The sequence below is a fragment of the Sorghum bicolor genome, chromosome 3 (genome assembly GCF_000003195.3).
Source record: "Sorghum bicolor cultivar BTx623 chromosome 3, Sorghum_bicolor_NCBIv3, whole genome shotgun sequence".
Classification (NCBI taxonomy): Eukaryota; Viridiplantae; Streptophyta; class Magnoliopsida; order Poales; family Poaceae; genus Sorghum; species Sorghum bicolor.
Genome location: NC_012872.2, coordinates 46,093,056 through 46,114,034, shown reverse-complemented (window position 1 = coordinate 46,114,034; position 20,979 = coordinate 46,093,056).

Below are 20,979 nucleotides of genomic sequence, written 5' to 3'. Positions count from 1 at the left end.
AAAGATTTTGTGCTTTTATATATATATTTACTTAGTTTGCTAAATAAATAAATAAATAAAGTTTGCTATTAACTCTCATGATAAACTCTCACATGGAAATGATGAATAGTTGCTCTGCCATGACTAGTTCTTAAAAATGAAATCTCTCTCAAGTTTAGGCATAACTGTCATAATTTAAACCTGCTCTAAACCTAAACTTGTGGGAAGAGAACGTGATCTGAAGTCTAAGTTGTTAACGGATATCATATGAGAAGGTTGAGCTGCTGTTTATCTATTCCTAGAGATGCTAGAGTTCTGGAGAATTTTATCTTTTAAAATCTTTAAAATATTACATGATGAGTTCCTGTATGATGAGAGTTTAAATTCCTACCATAGCCATATATGCATGCTTGCTAGACTTTGAGTCACATATTTACTTTTTACTGCTTATGAGCATTGAGTGTGGCCAAGCTGTGTAGACCCTTAGGAACTTGTCATGTGGTTAAAATCAAGATTCACTTGCACGTTCACTCACACATGCTACTTCTACTCCGGAAGTACGCATCCACATATATCCACTCATTTCCATCTCCAGAGCCACCCAAAAGTATTCTACTCCTAATCCAGGAGAGAATAGCCAAAAAGATTATCCTATCCCTGTTATTCCCTATGAAATAAATGCTCGAGTTATCTTGGTTACTACCACTTGCTATATTATTTAAGGAGATGAGTGCTCTAAAAAAAATAGGATACGAGGAAATAAAAAGGGGCAAGTGCCCGGAACCTCGAAGAAAAGAAAAAGTGAGACGAGAGGTAAAAATGGACAAGTGTCCGACGGTAGAATTAGGGGTACAAGATACCCACCTGAGAGGAAAGAAAAATAAAATATAGAGCATCTCCTTCTCCTCAAAAAGCTTCAAAATGCAAGAAAGGTATGTATCCCCTCAAAAGTCCAAAAGTAGAATTAGACTTTCACCATTGTTATCACCGTCATCACCATACACCATTCATTCGCCACACATGCACATCTTGATTTGACTTATTGACTTGTTTCTCTGGATCCATAGTTTGACTAAGAAATAAATGTCTTGTAAGTATGTATTATCTGTCTCCCACCTATGAGCTCCAGATATCAAAACCTTATTAGAATAGGGTGAGAGAGAAGGCAGTATCACTATGCCTCATACCAAAAATACCACATACTTTGAGAGAAGGCATATACCATTACTGCCTTGGTAAGGATCCAGAAATACCACAAAAGAGAGATCTAAGAGAGTCATACAAGGAATCTCTGAGTTTTATTTGAAAATCTGTAAAAACTCCAGAGCTATAGTTAATCAAAGAACAAGAGACATGGTGCTTAACTTGACCATTCTATCTTTTAACTGCTCAAGACACAAGTGACGGTTACAAGCCCCATGGTGAAAGGTAAAATGAGTAAGTTTTAAGTCTTAACAATTTACTCTAACTCAGAGATGAGATCTTACTTTTAAGGCATGAAACCACTGCAGAAACTCTTGAGTTCATCCTTGCTCAGGGATGAGCAAGAGGTAAGCTTGGGGGAGTTGTTGACGGTCCTTAAGTACCAAATATAATCATCAAATAAATAAAGAAAAGGATCCAAATGCAACCAACACTCAGACTTAGGTTTTTTTCTGATAGAATTCCACGAGTTCTGGTGTTTGTCTATTTTTGCAGGGGGTTATCAGGAAATATGGAAGAAAGGCCCACACATCGGGTTTACATAGAGATATTAACGTGCCACGCAATTTTTTGTCATCTAGAAGACTCCTAGGATTCTTCACTAATTCGACTTCTAAATTCTAGTAAGTTATTGTTTTATTGTTCTTTGGTTTATGAGTTTACTTTAATCTCTTCCGGTTGAGTTTAGAGTAATCATTGCTAGCGTAAACGTGGTGTTTGGGCTAGGGTACTCATAGATATCCCCTGACTAGCTGGACCATGGTAGTAGCGAGAAACGTGACATTTCCGAGTTATCTTTGCAGACCATATCTCGTTAGCAGGAAGGATAGGGTTTATAGGTGCGGGTCGAACATCCTTTGTGGTGTCTAGATTCCGTAAGCTTCCCCAATAGAATAGTAGATCATCCTTACCAAGGTTAGAACGAGACTACGGTTGTAGTCTTCTCTATACATCGCTCACATCGAGAAACATTCTTTGTGGCCTAAAGGGTAGTAGCAATAGATTTGGTTAGTCAGATGCACGCTTTCTCCCAGCGGTAAAAATATAAATACGATACTCTGGATAACCTCCCGAGTGAAATGCTCACCGATATCCGTGCGCTTGCGGATCATTTCCTGATGGCGTTTCCAAATATCAACAATATACACTTGTCACAAAGTCTTGAATCTCACATATACTCTGTGGAACTATTTGTGAGAATTTTGGATTTCGAACTACACTTTCCTAAGACTTTGTCAAATGCAAAAATGGTCAACATATCAAATGTAGATCTTGATTAGTGGAGAAATCTTGGTATTCATGACTTTTCTAGTTGAGACCATCTAGGGTTTCAAAAACAAGCAAGTAGATGTGAAAATTCAAAATTCAATATTTGAGAGTTCGAAACTTTGTCAAATGAAAAGTTGATCAACACACCAATTGTAGGCCTTGAAGAGCTTTACAAACTTTGTATTTATGACTTTTGCATTTGTGTAACACCCTAAAATTTACTACTTTTTGAAATAGGTGAAAATGAATTATTTATGAATTTCTGTGCTCATGAAACATAGGAAAATATATTTTCCTTAAAATAAAATTTATCATAGGATTTAGGAACTTGTTGTGCATTTATGCTTGGGTATTAATCTTATTGACATGAGTGGTTTTTGCCTAAAGCTCAAAAATATTTCAAACATATTTTAAATGGATTTGAAAATGGCTTGAAGGAAAAGAATTTAAAGAAAAGCAAAAGAAGAAGCAACACCCCTCCCTCTCTCAGATTTTGGCCTGAAAGGCCCAGCAGTCCGCGCCATTCCCCTCCTTGTTCTCTTCGCCTCGGCCCAGCTTCTCTTCCTTTCCCCCTGTAAACGGCACAAGCTGCGCGCCCTTCTTTCCCCACGGCCCGCTCTGCTCTTCGGCCCGAAACGCAACAGGCCGGCCCAAGCCGAGCCTTCCTTCCCCTTCTCTCCCTGGCAGCTCGACCCCGCTGTTTCTCTCACTGCCAACTGGGCCCCGCTCGTCAGCCGGCTTCATCCCCTACCTCTTGTCGTATCGAGGGAGGACTCCCAACCGAAGGAGGATATCCCTCCCAATCCCGATTTCCCCGGGTTTATTGCCTTATGCGCATGATCTGACCCCTATAAAACCTTGCCGATCGCCTGCAACTCTTTCTTTTCCTTCTATGTCGCGTCGGGAGCCGCAGCAGCCGCCGAGGGGGCCGTCGAGACCGATCTCCCATACCGGCGCGTCTCCGCTTCCGTGAGTCCTTGGTCGAGCTTCGCATTGACTTCGCGAAGTAGCCAAGCTCCTCTTTTCTCTTTTTCGTGCTCTCTATGCTCCGCTTGACGTTGCTGAACATGCAAGAACGCTGCCGTCCGCCTTAGCCCGAGGCCAGCCGTTCATAGGCCTTCCCCGACCTGGTTTGTGCTTTAGGTGAGTTCCCCTTGAGCTCCTCCACCTTCCCGTGCCTTCCGTTCGTTGAATAGTGGACTAAAACGCTGGGACCGCCAACTCCGGCGAGGTCTTCTTGACTCCTGCCATGGCGCCACCGACCGGAGCCCTGTAGCTGGCCGGTGCCCTTCCTCTCCCCCTAGGATCTAATCAGAGCCTTTGAAACGTGATCCAATGGCTAAGATTAGCCCGTACCCCTTCGGCCTACAGTTTTGCAAAAGAACCCCTGACATTTTTATTTATGGAACCTGCAGTCCAAAACGTCTTCGAGGAATGCGCTTTCCGTTTTCAAAAACCTAAAAGCTCTCAGGTTGATTCAAAATACGTTTTCTGGTATTTACAACTTTGCCATTGAGTTTGTTTTTGCTATAAAATATTCATTTTAATTCCCTTTTGACCCATTCAAATTGCGTTAGGTTCATAATCATGAGCTCTACATGTTAGTAAAATTATTTACTCAGTTTGAAACTTTTTTTATTTTCATGACCCTAATTAATTAATTAATTATTTTTCTATATAAAATCTTAAAAAACTCATAACTTCTTTGTTTTAGCTCCGATTTTCATGATCTTTACGTCTATAAAATCGTAGCGATGCGTAGAATCATTTTATAAACTTTTCATACTATTTTTATATGATTGGTGTACTGTTCTAGTTGTAGCTTTGTTTGCTTCGTGTATGTTGTCTCCGTTTGTTTGTGTGTTGATGATCAATGATCGGAATTAGACGGTGAGCAATTTGTGGTGAACAAGAGTGCTTCAGTGATCAAGATCAGTACTTGGACAACTAGCAAGATCAGCAAGAGCAATTGGATTAAGGCAAGTATAGCAATTGAGTTTTAATTCTATGACCATGATCTTGTGACTAGATTAATGTTAAGTAACAAACGATAAAAATGACTTTTTAGCAACTTGATGATTTATCTGTAAGTGATAACCGGGACAACAGTGCAACCATGAGGGCTATAATGGCTCTGGCTTTAGCTCTGTATGAAGACCTTTTCTAGCTTGTTAGAGGTTACCTGAAAGGGCGCTAAAGGGGCTGAACCGACACGGGTATAGTGCGAGCCCCTGTCCCTATGTGTATAGGCTGCGCGTCATTGTGCCATTCGGAAGGGGGGTATCTATATCTGCTCGCGAAGGAATCCATGCGGCCCTAACGTGTTAGACGAACCTTTGAAAGGCTTCATAGTGATTCCTGTCGACCATCCTTAGAAGTGGGTTAATGTTGGCGTTTCTTAAAATACACTTTTTATACCGCCAACATGCATACAAACTCTATAAAATATCACCAAACATTAGAAATAGGGCTTTTTATGCTAACCAAATTCCACAGTTTTAGTGAACACAGGTGTATGCAGGACACTAGGGTTTGAGCCGCCAAAATCAAAGAATTGAAGGCACATTTAATTCAAATACAGAAGTGCATCGAAATGCAATTGGATTCAAACTCAGAAGGCCGAGGAGCATCGTCTGGGCTTTGGGCCTGGGCCAACGGAGCCCGCCAGCTCCCCACCGCCTTTTGCAGAGGCGGTGCATGCGAAGCCCTAGCGCGGTTCCGGGCTGCATTTTGCAGTTTACCCCCTCCCAAACCGACCTTCCACACCTATATAAGGAGGGGTAGAGGGCCTCTCATTCATCATCATTCAATCCATTCAATCTTCAAGTCCACAAGAATAAAGAGAGATACAAGAGTAGTAGTAGAGAGGCGGAGCTTCCACTCATATCCTTAGCCTCTAGTTAGGAATAGAATAGGAGAGTGAGTTAGAGTTTGGAGTAAGAGAAGTAGCAAGCACCCGGTCCGTTCCCCTAGTTGCACTGGGCGGAAGGGCCGAAGTGCTGCCCGTTTCCCGAGCTGTACCTCTACAACCTGGAATACCATATTGGGGTAAGAAAAGGTTGTATTCTTCTTTTGTTCTAAGAAGTTATTGAGTAATCGTTATCGTGTTCTTATAATCTTGTGGGTTTGTTGTCTATCTCTCGGTAGATACTCTAGTAGAGGGACTCTTGCTGGCTGGTGGGAGGACCTGCGCAACGCTAGAGTAGTAGCTAATAACGTAGACGTGCTGTCTAGGTTAGAGGTTACCCTCGTTTGCCTCGTATCCCACGGTTGAGGGGTTGGCAGCAGGTGGTGACAGCCCTGTTTGTCCTTAGTTTCCCCCACGTCCGGATACGGCGTAGAGCTACACGCCGGTATTACCTGGCAGACCAGGTACGCTCCGGTGCCCGAAGTAAGATTAGAAAAGCACGTTGCGTTGCACAAAACTTCTACCATTAGGAGAACCTCACTACCTAAATCATCCCTCTCACTTTACTCTAGGGTACACTTAGTTTAAGTCTCAAAACACCTCCGTTCCCTGTGAAATCTCGATACCCTGAATACCACCGGGTGAAGTGCTACTACGGTACTTCCGTGTGCTTGCGGATAATTGGCTGCATCGCTAAGAAATACCAACAAGCATTTCTTGCCGGGGAACGGTTGTCGTTTTTGAGTCGAACCTAGTTGCCCGTGTATCATCTCCCATTTTTATCTAAAAAAATATATATATAAAAATTATAAAAAAATACTATGGAGCCAAACACACTTTACCAACTCTATGCTCCTAAGGGCGAGCTCGTAGAACCACCACAATCGTCAAAGCCAATCACAGCTTCAAGTTATGAGCTCTGTCCTGGCTTTATAGCCATGGTTCGGGAACAAACCTTCTCAGGCCTAGATTATGAAAATCCATATCATCATTTAAGGGAGTTTGAGCAACTCTGTGCATGCCTGACAATTTCGGGTATGTCACAAGAATCCCTTAGGTGGAAATTGTTTCCCTTTTCTCTTGAAGAGAAGGCGAAACAATGGTACGCCCATAACGTAGGAAAGGTGAAAGGAGATTGGGAAGAATTGAGGAGCAGATTCTATCTCACGTTCTTCCCTATATCTCGTGTCGCTGCCCTACGACAAGAGATTCTCAGCTTCCAACAACAAGAGAAGGAAACCATAGGTGCAGCCTGGGATAGATTTTTAATTCTTACCCATTCTGGCCCAGACTTGTCAATCCCTAGCCATGTGTTGTTACAACATTTCTGGCTAGGGCTACACAAGGAGTCTGCCCTACAATTAGACATAGCTGCCGGAGGGTCGTTTAACCACAAGACCACAACAGAAGGAGAAGCCTTACTAGACCTCATTCTAGAGAACACTCCTCCGCTAGAACCCCTCCACGTAGAGCCCGAACCTAAAATAGAGGAAGTCTCAATAGCCTCCACTAACAATACACCTATAGAGACATCTCCTACCATATCGGGACCCCCGAAGGAAGATTTTCAACCTTCAGATCTCCCGTTCTTCGAAGATGATATTTTTAAAGATTTCGGAAACACCTCGAAGTACTCATGTCAAAGAAAGCCGCAAGTTGCCACTGCTAATAATCAGCTAGATGAGGATTTTATAAAACATTCAATTAATGAACTCTCAGCTATCATGAGTCAGGAATGGACCAAAGAAACAGAGTTATCTTCTGATCCACTTCAGATTAATACTCCATCTTCGTCCATTCAGCGCAAAATTCGGCGTAGCAGGCAAGAAGCATTGTATAATCCACTTGTCGGGGCCAATTTAATGTCGAAATCTTTTATGCTCACCCATCTAGGGTCTGAACCACTAGCCCCGACAGAGAAAACTCTCAGGGTAGCCCCGCGTACGGAATTGAAAAGTTGTGGGATTCTCCACCAAACCCATGTACGACTTGATAACATCAGGACGAGTCTTGACTTTTATGTCTTTGACATTAAAAGTTTTGACATCCTTATAGGCCACCCTTTAAAGCGTTTTACCCATGAACTGCCAGCTACAGGGGCAATGAACGTAAAATTGGGAAAAGACACTTTTTCCATTCCAATCACTCGAGCTAAAAACTCAGTGACCGACTCTCGACCCGACCTACCTTTGCCCAAGGAGGTGATGGCCGTTTCACCTTTTGAAACACCCGAATCGTCCTTAGATAAAGACGCCGAAAGCTTCATTCGAGAAGAGGACGAGCTAGGAGAAACCATAGAACTCCCCGAGGATGAAACGCCACCAAAACCTCTAGTTGAGCTTAAACCCTTGCCCGCTGGGCTGCGTTATGCCTTTCTAAACGACAACAAAGAAACTCCCGTAATTATTAGTGATAAGCTATCTGATGAGGAGTCGAACAAACTCATTGCCATCTTAGAAAAACATAGCACATCCTTTGGGTATTCCTTGCAAGACCTCAAGGGAATAAGCCCAACACTCTGCACACATAGCATACCTACGGACCCTGAGCTTACACCTTCTCGTGAACCCCAACGTAGGCTGAACAACGTGATGCGTGAAGTCGTGAAAAAGGAGGTTCTCAAACTTTTTCACGCTGGGATTATTTATCCCATACCACACAGTGACTGGGTCAGACCTGTCCAAGTGGTTCCAAAGAAGGGAGGCATGACAGTCGTTAAAAACGATAAAGATGAGTTAATCCCCCAACGACCACAGACAGGGTGGAGAATGTGTATCGATTATCGAAAACTTAACAAGGCAACAAAGAAAGATCATTTCCCACTACCCTTCATTGACGAAATGTTAGAGCGGCTAGCGAAACATTCTTTCTTTTGTTTTTCTTGACGGGTATTCGGGTTATCATCAGATCCCTATCCACCCCGATGATCAAAGCAAAACCATGTTCACATGCCCATATGGAACGTTTGCTTATAGACGCATGTCCTTTGGACTATGCAATGCACCCGCCTCCTTTCAAAGGTGCATGATGTCTATCTTTTCTGACATGATCGAGGAAATTATGGAAGTTTTCATGGACGATTTTTCAGTCTATGGAAAAAATTTTGATCATTGTCTAGAAAACTTAGACAAAGTGTTGCAAAGATGCCGTGATAAAGACCTGGTACATAATTGGGAAAAGTGCCATTTCATGGTCAGAGAAGGCATCGTAACCTAGTTTTTGAGAGGGGAATCAAGGTAGACAAGGCTAAAATTGAAGTAATAGAGGGTCTACCTCCTCCAGTGAATGTAAAAGGGATCCGAAGTTTCTTAGGCCACGCTGGTTTCTACAGAAGGTTTATAAAAAACTTTTCACAAATTACAAGGCCTCTTACAAATCTTTTAGCCAAAGAAACACCCTTTGAGTTCACCGATGAGTGTCTCACTGCCTTTCATACTTTAAAGAAGGCACTCATCTCAGCACCAATCATCCAACCCCCGGATTGGTCGCTACCGTTTGAGATAATGTGTGATGCTAGTGACTTTGCTGTCGGGGCAGTCTTAGGTCAAACAAAAGATAAACAGCATCATGCAATTGCTTATGCTAGCAAAACTATGACAGGAGCTCAGTTAAATTATGCTACCATAGAAAAAGAGCTCCTTGTCGTAGCTTTCGCTATTGATAAATTCAGATCTTACTTAGTGGGAGCAAAAATAATTGTTTATACTGATCATGCTGCTCTAAAATACCTGCTCACTAAGAGAGATGCAAAACCTCGCCTCATAAGATGGATCTTGCTGTTACAAGAATTTGATTTAGAAATAAAAGATAAAAAGGGTATAGAAAATACTGTGGCAGACCATCTTTCGCGTATGCAAGTCACTAACATGCAGGAACTACCCATTAATGACTTCATGCGCGACGACATGCTGTTAAGAGTGACTGACCTGAACCCGTGGTACGCCACCATCGTCAACTACATGGTCATGGGTTACGTACCACCAGGCGAAAGCAGGAAGAAGCTGCAAGTTGAGAGGCGCCGACACCTTTGGGACGACCCATACTTGTATCGGGTCTGTTCCGACGGGCTTTTGATGAGGTGTGTACCAGCAACCAAAGGAGAGAAAATCATCGAACAATGCCACTCTGCACCATATGGAGGCCACTATGGAGCCTTCCCCAATCAATCCAAAATCTTGCAGTGCGGATTCTTCTGGCCGACGATGTATGAGGACACGAAGGACTTCATCCGAAGATGCCGGAAGTGTCAGTTTCAAGGCAACATCACTGCTTGCAATGAAATGACCCTCCATTACAACCTACCGGTCGAAGTATTTGATGTATGGGGCATTGACTTCATGGGTCCATTCCAGAAGTCCCAAGATTGTGAGTATATCCTGGTTGTTGTGGACTATGTGTCCAACTGGGTAGAAGCTCTACCATGCCGAGCTGCTGACGCAAAGCACGCACGGAAGATGTTTCATGAAGTGATCTTTCCTCGGTTCAGAACACCCAGGATGGTTGTGAGTGATGGAGGATCACACTTCATTGACAGAACATTCAGAAACTTCCTGCGTGAGCTTGGAGCAAAGCACAACATAGCTACCCCGTACCACCCTCAAACAAGCGGTCAAGCAGAAACCTCAAACAAGCAAATCAAGAATATCCTGCAGAAAACAGTCAACAAATGGGGAAGGGTTGGAAGAGCAAGTTACCAGATGCCCTCTGGGCATATCAGACGGCCTATAAAACCCCCATAGGCATGTCACCATTCCAGATGGTATATGGAAAAGCATGCCATCTCCCGGTTGAGCTCGAGCACCGAGCTTACTGGGCGATCAAGAACTGGAATATGGACTTCAAGCTAGCTGGCAGGAACCGACAGAAACAGATAGCTGAGCTTGAAGAATGGCGAGAAAAAGCTGACCACAGTGCCAAGATATACAAGGAAAGAACAAAGAAATGGCACGATCACCGAATCAAACCCAAGGAGTTTAGAAAAGGCGACCGCGTTCTACTCTTCAACTCCAAGGTACGACTTTTCGGTGCAGGAAAACTTCGGAATAAGTGGAAAGGACCATACACCGTCATCGAGACCTCCGAGCATGGCGCGATCACCATAGCAGATGACAAAGGTAATATCACTAAGGTAAATGGTCAACGCTTAAAAGTTTTCCTGGAACCCAATTTTGAAAAGGAAATTGAAACAATACATTTGATTAATTGGGTTTAAGTTGTAAAATTATATATATATAATAATAATAATAATATAAATAAAATATTTCAATTAATTCTGCTTAGTTTTGAATTACCAAAAATAAAAAAATATGATTTCTAAAAAAGGATCTTTAGTTTTTAGCTTTTACCTTTCAATAAAACCCTTGTTTCTCTAAAAAATATCTAGGAAGCGTAGCAAAACGCAGGCAGATTCAAAATTTGAAAAGTGGGACGAGCGCGCACGCCAAAATTCAGGGCCAACGGACGTGCCCAGGGGTCGGCCGCCCCTAGGGGTCGGCCGCCCCTGGCCTGACACGTCTGCGGCCCGATCTTTTCCAGCGTCTATCTCTTCGTCATCCCTATCCTTGTCTGCAAGCAAATTCAAATTTGCCGCTCGTGATCTCGCCAGGGAGGGCCTTCTTCCTATTTAAACACCCCCTAACCCCTCTCTAAGCCATAGCCATTAGTGCTTTCCAAGTTTACATCTTCACAAGCCACCTCTATCAAGAGTAGCGCTTAGGGAATGGGCAGCCACGCGCTAGCGCTGTTCGTGGAGTCGGGAGGATCCTTCGACGCCGAAGGAGAATTCTCCGAGGCGAACATGAGGGAGGCGTTCGGTGTGGAAGAAGGAGAGATGCTGACGTACCCTCTTGCCATCATGCCCCCGTCAAGCATCACGAGCGAAGGAACGAGCCTGCGTTCCACGGCTCGCACGAAGGTGGCGGCGCACAAGACGGCGCGCGACGATGCGCCGCTGACGACGGCGAACAAGAAGAAGGCGCCTGTAGATCCATATGTTGTAACGCCTTCGGGCAGTTTAGACTCTAGGTTCTTGTCTTCGGGATCCACTGCGTGCTCTGACCCGTCCTACACCATGGTGGTAATTAGAAAACCCGGTGGAGGATGCGGGAAGGGCCTCATGCGTAAGCCGCCGCTCGCGCCACCCGCACCTGTGCCCACGCCTAAGACAGCCGCGACCACCTCGTCCGCCCCATTGTGTATCAAACGCGCAAACCCAGCTAAGGGGGGCGATCAAACCGGCTGCCAAGTGACTCTAATCTGCCTTCTGTTGCCCCTCGCGTCCCAAAATACAAGCGCGAAAATCCCATCCTTAGGAGGCAGCCACACGTATTTCTTAGCGATTCAGATAATGAGTCGAAGCGGGAAAGCGCGCGCACTATCGCCGCGCTTAGGACTTCTGTGCGGTCACTACGTGGTGTAGTGGAAGAGCTTAAAGGCGAACTAGTTTAACACCCGCCTGAAATATATAGAGCTTAAGGACAACTTAGCCACTGTACAATTCAGTCTAACCAACCGGCTTGTCAAGGTGGCTCGGGCTGAGGGTGTAGAGCATGTTCTAGACACAAACCGCATCTAGTTTAATTTTGTTTAGCCGAGTAATTTATTTTCCCTTTTATTCGGATTTTCTTCATTTACTTTGTAATCAATGTCTCGGCTTATATTGAATAATAAAGAAGTCCTTTGTTCGAATTATTTTGTCTCCACTTGTTTTTGTATTATTTTGTCTACTTGAGAAAAATCAAAGAACAGGTAAAAAACAAGTGTGGGGGAGGAATCGCCATCAAGGTAATCTTACATAGAAAAAATTTCAAAATTATTTTTATTCCTCCTATGACAATTTAAATCTGATTTATATGATAAAAATATTGCTAATAAAATAACAAGATAAAAAAATAAATGAATACTCCATTTCCTTTCTGCCTTTGAAATTAAACATGCATACTCTTTATTCCTCGCCAAAAGCCTACCATTTATGAGCAACTTTTTATAAGGACCCCATTGCTTCTAAGTAATTGAGATTTGCGATATAGTAGGATGATTTGAAACTTGTTCACTTATGCAATGAACTTGGGGATTTATTTGATAAAATTAAAATTGCAAAAAGTCTGCTCTTCAATGATAGATAATTACCTACCAAGGCCAAATATATTACTCTTGATAAAAATTCTACAAATAGCTGCTTATTTGTTTTGAGTTGTGTCAAGTCTTGTTGACCCTTGTTAAGAGATTTATCATGCTCTTAAGATCAAGATCACGTACACTCCAGATACATATATATGCCGCTTCTACACTGGGAGTGCCCAAAAACATGCCTTACATGTCCACCATACAAACACTCCATGTTTTAAAGAATGATCTCTCTAGTGCATCTTAGATAAAGACATGGGCTATGCAAAAATATATATATAAAAAAAGAGAAAAAAATGGGCAAGTGCCCGCCATAGAATTAGGGGTATAAAAATACCCACCTAAAAAAAATATATAGGACACATGAAGGTCCTAAGTATACAAAAAAAAGATGAGCACATGAAGGCTCACAAGAAAATAAAAGAGTTATGATAGCCATGTCTAGAAATACTTGATGAGATCATATCAACCAACGGAGTTGTTTATACCATATACCACACACATGCACATCTTGATCTAAGGGTATGACACTTCTCTTCTTGGATCCGAGATTTGACTCGACAATACATACAAGGTAAGTATGCATTCTCCTTGGTCCATACCCAAAACTCCAAATACAGCTTATAGAGGTAGGACAAATCAAGAGGTACTTTTACCTTGGTAAGGAACCAGAAACATTCTCGAGTGATTTGAGAGTATCATCTGAAGAGCAAGACTATTTTTATTCAAAAGGTAAAAACCTAAGTTTTGAACAAAGTTGAGTAAGAAGATTTGAATCCTAACTATTCCATTTTTCAATTACACAAGATGTTTTGGTAGACACTCTGAATGCTCATAAGTTCAGGTGAGGCTTGGAATAGTTTGTATGCAGGTTCATTATCAGGAGAAGTGGAACCATCTCAGCCCAAAAACATAAGCTTTACTCGAGGACGAGCAAAGGGCTAAGTGTGGGGGAGTTTGTTGGCGTTTCTTAAAATACACTTTTCATACCGCCAACATGCATACAAACTGTATAAAATATCACCAAACATTAGAAATAGGGCTTTTTATGCTAACCAAATTCCACAGTTTTGGTGAACACATGTGTATGCAGGACACTAGGGTTTGAGCCGCCAATATCAAAGAATTGAAGGCACATTTAATTCAAATACAGAAGTGCATCGAAATGCAATTGGATTCAAACTCAGAAGGCCGAGGAGCATCGTCTGGGCTTTGGGCCTGGGCCAACGGAGCCCGCCAGGGGGCAGCCGCCCCTAGGGTCGGCCGACCCCGGCCTGGCCCAGCTCCCCACCGCCTTTTGCAGAGGCGGTGCATGCGAAGCCCTAGCGCGGTTCTCGGCTGCATTTTACAGTTTACCCCCTCCCAAACCGACCTTCCACACCTATATAAGGAGGGGGAGAGGGCCTCTCATTCATCATCATTCAATCCATTCAAGCTTCAAGTCCACAAGAATAAAGAGAGATACAAGAGTAGTAGTAGAGAGGCGGAGCTTCCACTCATATCCTTAGCCTCTAGTTAGGAATAGAATAGGAGAGTGAGTTAGAGTGTAGAGTAAGAGAAGTAGCAAGCACCCGGTCCGTTCCCCTAGTTGCACTGGGCGGAAGGGCCGAAGTGCTGCCCGCTTCCCGAGCTATACCTCTACAACCTGGAGTACCATATTGGGGTAAGAAAAGGTTGTATTCTTCTTTTGTTCTAAGAAGTTATTGAGTAATCGTTATCGTGTTCTTATAATCTTGCGGGTTTGTTGTCTATCTCTCGGTAGATACTCTAGTAGAGGGACTCTTGCTGGCTGGCGGGAGGACCTGCGCAACGCTAGAGTAGTAGCTAATAACGTAGACGTGGTGTCTAGGTTAGAGGTTACCCTCGTTTGCCTCGTATCCCACGGTTGAGGGGTCGGCAGCAGGTGGTGACAGCCCTGTTTGTCCGGATACGGCGTAGAGCTACACGCCGGTATTACCTGGCAGACCAGGGACGCTCCGGTGCCCGAAGTAAGATTAGAAAAGCACGTTGCCTTGCACAAAACTTCTACCATTAGGAGAACCTCACTACCTAAGTCATCCCTCTCACTTTACTCTAGGGTACACTTAGTTTAAGTCTCAAAACACCTCCGTTCCCTGTGAAATCTCGATCCCCAGAATACCACCGGGTGAAGTGCTACAACGGTACTTCCGTGAGTTTGCGGATAATTGGCTGCATCGCTAAGAAATACCAACAGTTAAGAGGCTGATCATATCGGGCGAAAGGGTAAATCATGACTCATAGGTAAAGATGTACAACCTCTGCAGAGTGTAAAACTGGTATACTAGCCGAGCTCACGGTCAGGAGCGGCTTTGGGGATTCTTGCATCATGGGTGATGATTCTTGTTGTGTTATGTAACACCCTAAAATTTGCTCTTTTCAAAATAGATGAAAATTTATTCAGTTTTGTATTTTGTGCTCATGAAAATATAAAGAAAATAATATTTTTCATTTAATTAAAATCTATCATAAGCCTTAGCAATATTGTTGTGCATACATCCTAGTGCATATGTTTTGATGTGATGTTGGCTTGTTGCTCCTTTATGTGTTGAGTGAGCAAAGTTTTTAAAATGCGTTTAGTAGATCGATCTTCCTTGACCAGTACGTCTTTATCTTTATCTATAACCAAATTTCTTGTTTCTCAGCTCATTTTTTTATTAGGAGCTTCCTAAAATCTTTTCTTTGTCACTCAAAGCACTTCTTTTAGTTCCTCGTCCATCAAGCAATCTCTACAAACTTTTCGGGAATTTTTCCATCTTCTATTCTCAATTTTCTATGAGCATAAATCTAATTTTTAGATGCCCCAAATTATCTTATAATAAGGTCCAAATACGTTATTTGAGTTCCTCATATTTCATAATGTCTCTGAGAATTTTCTCCGAATTTCAGAGCTTCTAGAATTATTTTATCCATAAAAATAATTAATTCCGAAAATAATAAATCTATTACTATTTTCCAACGTCAAAGCCCAGTTACAATAATCATAATAAATCTCAAGACCATATTTTTATTTACTAATGGGCTTTAATAATTAATTAGGCCTATTAGTAAAGATGAAGGTTGCAAATCAATTAGTACCATACCGCTAGTTAACGTGGAGGTGGGGAGTTTCTCTCCCTATATATATGTACCAACCTCTTAGACAAAGCACACCAAAAACTACCATATCGAAAGCCTCTAATTTGGGAATTCCTAAGGTAGTAAAATAAAATTATATTTTCTCTTTCTCTACAACGTGATCTCCATCAACCAGCGTTACGTCGCTCAAGCCCTAGCTGCCGCTGCCGATGTTTGCAGGAAGTGCCGCCGTCATCTTAAGCCACGAGTTGTTCACTATCTGCTCCCATCATCATCTTTGACCTAGGTGAGTTCACCGATCGTCCTTGTATCCATAGATTAAACCCTTTTTAATTCAGTTTCCATAATTAAGTCATGCTAGCTTCATTCTGATTGTACCATAATTCAGCAACTTCTTTTTTCTTTGAGCTTCTCTGAAATTTACGTACATTATTTAGATAAACTCTACTCTGTTTCCTAAACGCTGCCGAACACCAAATTTGCTGGCGATGGAGCCCTCTCCGTGGCTAATTAGCATGATGAGATCATGATGACATCACCATGACGTCAATCCAGCATTATTGCCGTTTTCCCTTTAGAAAAATAAATCTAGAAATACAAACAAAATACACTAGTTTGTTTAGGCCATATCTTCTCCGTTTTAGCTCCATTTTTCGTGATCTTTATGTTCGTATGATCGTAGCGATGCGTAGAATTATTTTATAAACTTTTCATACTGTTTTTATATGATTGGTGTACTGTTCTAATTGTAGCCTTGTTTGCTTCGTGTATGTTTTCTTCGATTGTTTGTGTGATCGATGATCGAGTTTAGACGGAGAGCAGTTTTGGGTGATCAAGATCAGAGCTTGGACAATAAGTAAAGACTAGCAGAACCAAAAGGATCAGCAAAAGCATTTGGATCAAGGCAAGTATAGCATTTGGATTTTACTTCTGTGACCATGATCCTATGACTAGATGAATGTTAAGTAATAAATGATAAAAATGACTTTTTAGCCACTTGATGATTTATCTGTAATGATAACCGGGACAACAGTGCAACCATGAGGGCTATAATGGCTCTGATTTTAGCTCAGTATGAAGACCTTTTCTAGCTTGCTAGAGGTTACCCGAAAGGGCGGAGGGGCTGAACCGTTTTGGGTATAGTGTGGCCTCTGTCTGTATGTGTATAGGCTGCGAGTCATTGTGCCATCGGAAGGGGGGCTCTATATCTGCGCGCAAAGGAAACCTTGCGGCGCTAACATGTTAGACGAACTTTTAAAAGACTTCATAGTGATCCCTGCCGACCTCCCTAGGAAGGGGGTTAAGAGACTCGCGACCTCGGGGGAAAGGGTAAATCATGACTCATGGGTAAAGATGTACAACCTCTGTAGAGTGTTAAAAATTGGTATACTAGCCGTGCTCACGGTCAAGAGCGGCCTTGGGGATTCTTGCATCGACGATGATGATTCCTGCGTGTTAAATATGCCCATTATTTATTATTTAATGCTTTACATTAATTATGTCACATTGATCATGAGATTGTGGGAGCTATACAATCTAGTTGCTATACTTGTTGAGTTCGACATGGACTCACTCTTGCTATTTCGCCCATACTTCAGGAGAAGTGTTAGGCTTGTGATCAACCAGTCACTTGGATCCTGTAGAGTGAAGTTAATACCCGAAGTTGGAGTTATTTTTCGTTGTTTGCTGCTAAAGGTTATCTCTTCTATACTAAGTACGTCATGTATTTATGCATTGTCTTTTGATATTACACCTTATTTGTAGCTATATGTGAGATTTGGCTTCTAAAACTCACATATGGTGCATATCTGGTTTTGTTCTTAAAATCGGGTATTACAAAGTGGTATCAGAGCAATGCTGGCTGTAGGACGCAAGCCTAATTAGAAATTGGTCGTCTTAAGGTTTTGGAAATTGTTATAACACCTTTGCTCTATAAACCTTGGTATTTTCCTCTATACTATATCTCTACCCTTGCTATTCCTCTCTACCTTGTTGCTTATTTTAAAAGTATACTTGTTCTCATCTTCACTCCTTGATTTGATAAGCTTTTAGAATCTTCTCTTGCCACCTGCTTACATAGTTGAAAAAGAATTTTAGGATCTTTACCCTTACTATGAAGAGAACAATAGTATCGCAAGTTGAGTGAAGTGTGAACCTTCAATGCTTAATTGGTTTGTTATTATGTTTATGCTTGTTTTGGATCTTTGTAATGATTGCAGTGACCTTGTGGATTTTCTTCACAATTTTATTTAGTTTATAGGCCTAAGGCATAAGGATTAATGAAATACGTAGTTGGGTTTGGCTATCTCTTGTTTCTATCCGTTGCTGATTTCGGGAGCAGTCTACGATGATTCTGGTGTATCTCAAGTTTTGTTCATGCAAAGTCTATCAACTTTTTCTGTGAACAACTAGACTTCAAGGTCTGGCCCAGTTTCGGTTGCTTACTGTTTAGACATATATAACTATAGAATTTGGAAAAGTGTTCTATATAAAAGTTGTAGATGATTTGCTAAGCTTTCCAACGGTATAAGCTGGAACTTATTTGGATAAGTAGAACCTGAGACATGATATTTACACCTGGATGTTTCTGTTCTGTTTCAAAATCTGGACAGATCTGGTATTCCCTATTTTCAGATACCTTAACGTCAGAATCTGGGAAAAAGTTGTATACGAAAGTTGTAGAGGATTTTCTAAGCTTTTCAAATATGTAAGGATCATCTCCAGATGTGTTAAGTAGCTCGGGATATAACTTCTGGAAGCTGCTGCACCTTTGCTGAGACATTTTCAGGATGGATATTAAGTTTGGTTGTTTTACCTGAGCTTAAAGATAGAACCTAAGGAGGTCTTCTACAGGAAAATTGCTGGAAATTTCATAAGTTTTCTAACGGTATAAGCCACAACTCTATTGGATTAACAGAATAAGAGTTATACCTATTTTACTATGCTGGTATTTTTTATATCATGAGAAAATTTCAGGATACTTGTTTGATCTCTTGCACATAAGCTCTTTGGGATGTCAGAAGTTCTCAATGCCAGTTAACTTGTCTGGAAAACTTGCAAGCTACCTTTCTTGTGCCCCTAGTTGATTTTTCTTAAGGGGGGTAGCCTAGTTAAAGGAGTTACAAGGAAAATAATTGGTAAAAGCTAGATCATCTATAAGTACATCAAGTGCTTGGTGAAGTTGGTTGTTGGATTCAAGATATCACCCCATTTAAAGAATATTAATGGAGATATATGTCATTACTGATACTCATGGATTGAGAGTTGTGTATGAGGATCAGATGACACCCAAGTTTACAAAGTTAAAAGGGATGCGAGAGTGAAGCAACTTATCTATGATAAAGGTACTTCTAATTGGAACTTACTGAGGAACGTAACCTTGGATTAAGAGAAACGGTACAAGCAAATTTAAAAGACTATGATGTGTAGCGTCCAAAAAGGATAGGAGAACTAGTCCTTACTATTCCCCAATCAATCTCGTCCTAAGGGGGTAGTACCTTGATATCACGGGATGATGCATTTTTAATTTATCTTGAAGTGAGAGTTGTCTCTTGAGATATTCTATGATTATGGTCATCTATAAGAAGTTTAAGTTTTGTCAACATTGATCTTCGGTTCGAGCCACCCTTAGTTGTGAGATCAATTTTCACCATACACCTAAGACGTGATATGGAGCATGGAAGTACTATCTTCTTGGACAAAAAAATATATATATAAAATGTCATCAACGTGGATCATAAGAACCTAAGGAAAATCTTCACTAAGTTGATTCTAAGTTGTTGACATCATCATTGGTTTGGTATTGAACAAGGTTATGACTTCAAAAAAATGCTATCACTTCGAGATAGATTACTAGAGGGTGCAACGTAAAGCCAAAATCTCTACAAGAGGATGGAACAACTCAAGGAAGTGAACAACATCCAAAGGCAGAGTATCCATATCTCTTTGATCACTGTCTTCCGAATCTCGAGGACGAGATTCATCTTAAGGGGCGTAGAATTATAACACCCTAAAATTTGCTCTTTTCAAAATAGATGTAAATTTATTCAGTTTTGTATTTTGTGCTCATGAAAATATAAAGAAAATAATATTTTTCATTAAATTAAAATCTATCATAAGCCTTAGCAATATTGTTGTGCATACATGCTGGTGCATATGTTTTGATGTGATGTTGGCTTGTTGCTTCTTTATGTGTTGAGTGAGCAAAGTTTTTAAAATGCGTTTAGTAGATCGATCTTCCTTGACCAGTACGTCTTTATCTTTATCTATAACCAAATTCCTTGTTTCTCAGCTCAATTTGTTATTAGGAGCTTCCTAAAATCTTTTCTTTGTCACTCAAAGCACTTCTTTTAGTTCCTCGTCCATCAAGCAATCTCTACAAACTTTTCGGGAATTTTTCCATCTTCTATTCTCACTTTTCTATGAGCATAAATCTAATTTTTAGATGCCCCAAATTATCTTAACATAAGGTCCAAATACGTTATTTGAGTTCCTCATATTCCATAATGTCTCTGAGAATTTTCTCCGAATTTTCTGAGCTTTTAGAATATTTTTCATAGTTTAAATAATAATTCTGGACTTTTCTAGAATTATTTTATCCATGAAAATAATTAATTCTGAAAATAATAAATCTATTACTATTTTCCAACGTCAAAGCCCAGTTACAATCATCATAATAAATCCCAAGACCATATTTTTATTTACTAATGGGCTTAAATAATTAATTAGGCCTACTAGTAAAGATGAAGGTTGCAAATCAATTAGTACCATACCGCTAGTTAACGTGGAGGTGGGGAGTTTCTCTCCCTATATATATATATGTACCAACCCCTTAGGCAAAGCACACCAAAAACTACCATATCGAAAGCCTCTAATTTGGGAATTCATAAGGTAGTAAAATAAAATTATATTTTCTCTTTCTCTACAACGTGATCTCCATCAACCAACGTTACGTCGCCCAAGCTCTAGCTGCCGCTGCCGATGTTTGCAGGAAGCGCCACCGTCATCTTAAGCCACGAGTTGTTCACTGTCTGCTCCCATCATCATCTTTGACCTAGGTGAGTTCACCTATCGTCCTTGTGTCCATAGATTAAACCCTTTTTAATTCAGTTTCCATAATTAAGTCATGCTAGCTTCATTCTGATTGTACCATAATTCAGCAACTTCTTTTTTCTTTGAGCTTCTCTGAAATTTACGTACATTATTTAGATAAACTCTGCTCTGTTTCCTAAACGCTGTCGAACACCAAATTTGCTGGCGATGGAGCCCTCTCCGTGTGTGCTCCGATGGCTAATTAGCATGATGAGATCACGATGACATCACCATGATGTCAATCCAGCATTATTGTCGTTTTCCCTTTAAAAAAACAAATCTAGAAATACACAAAATACACTAGTTTG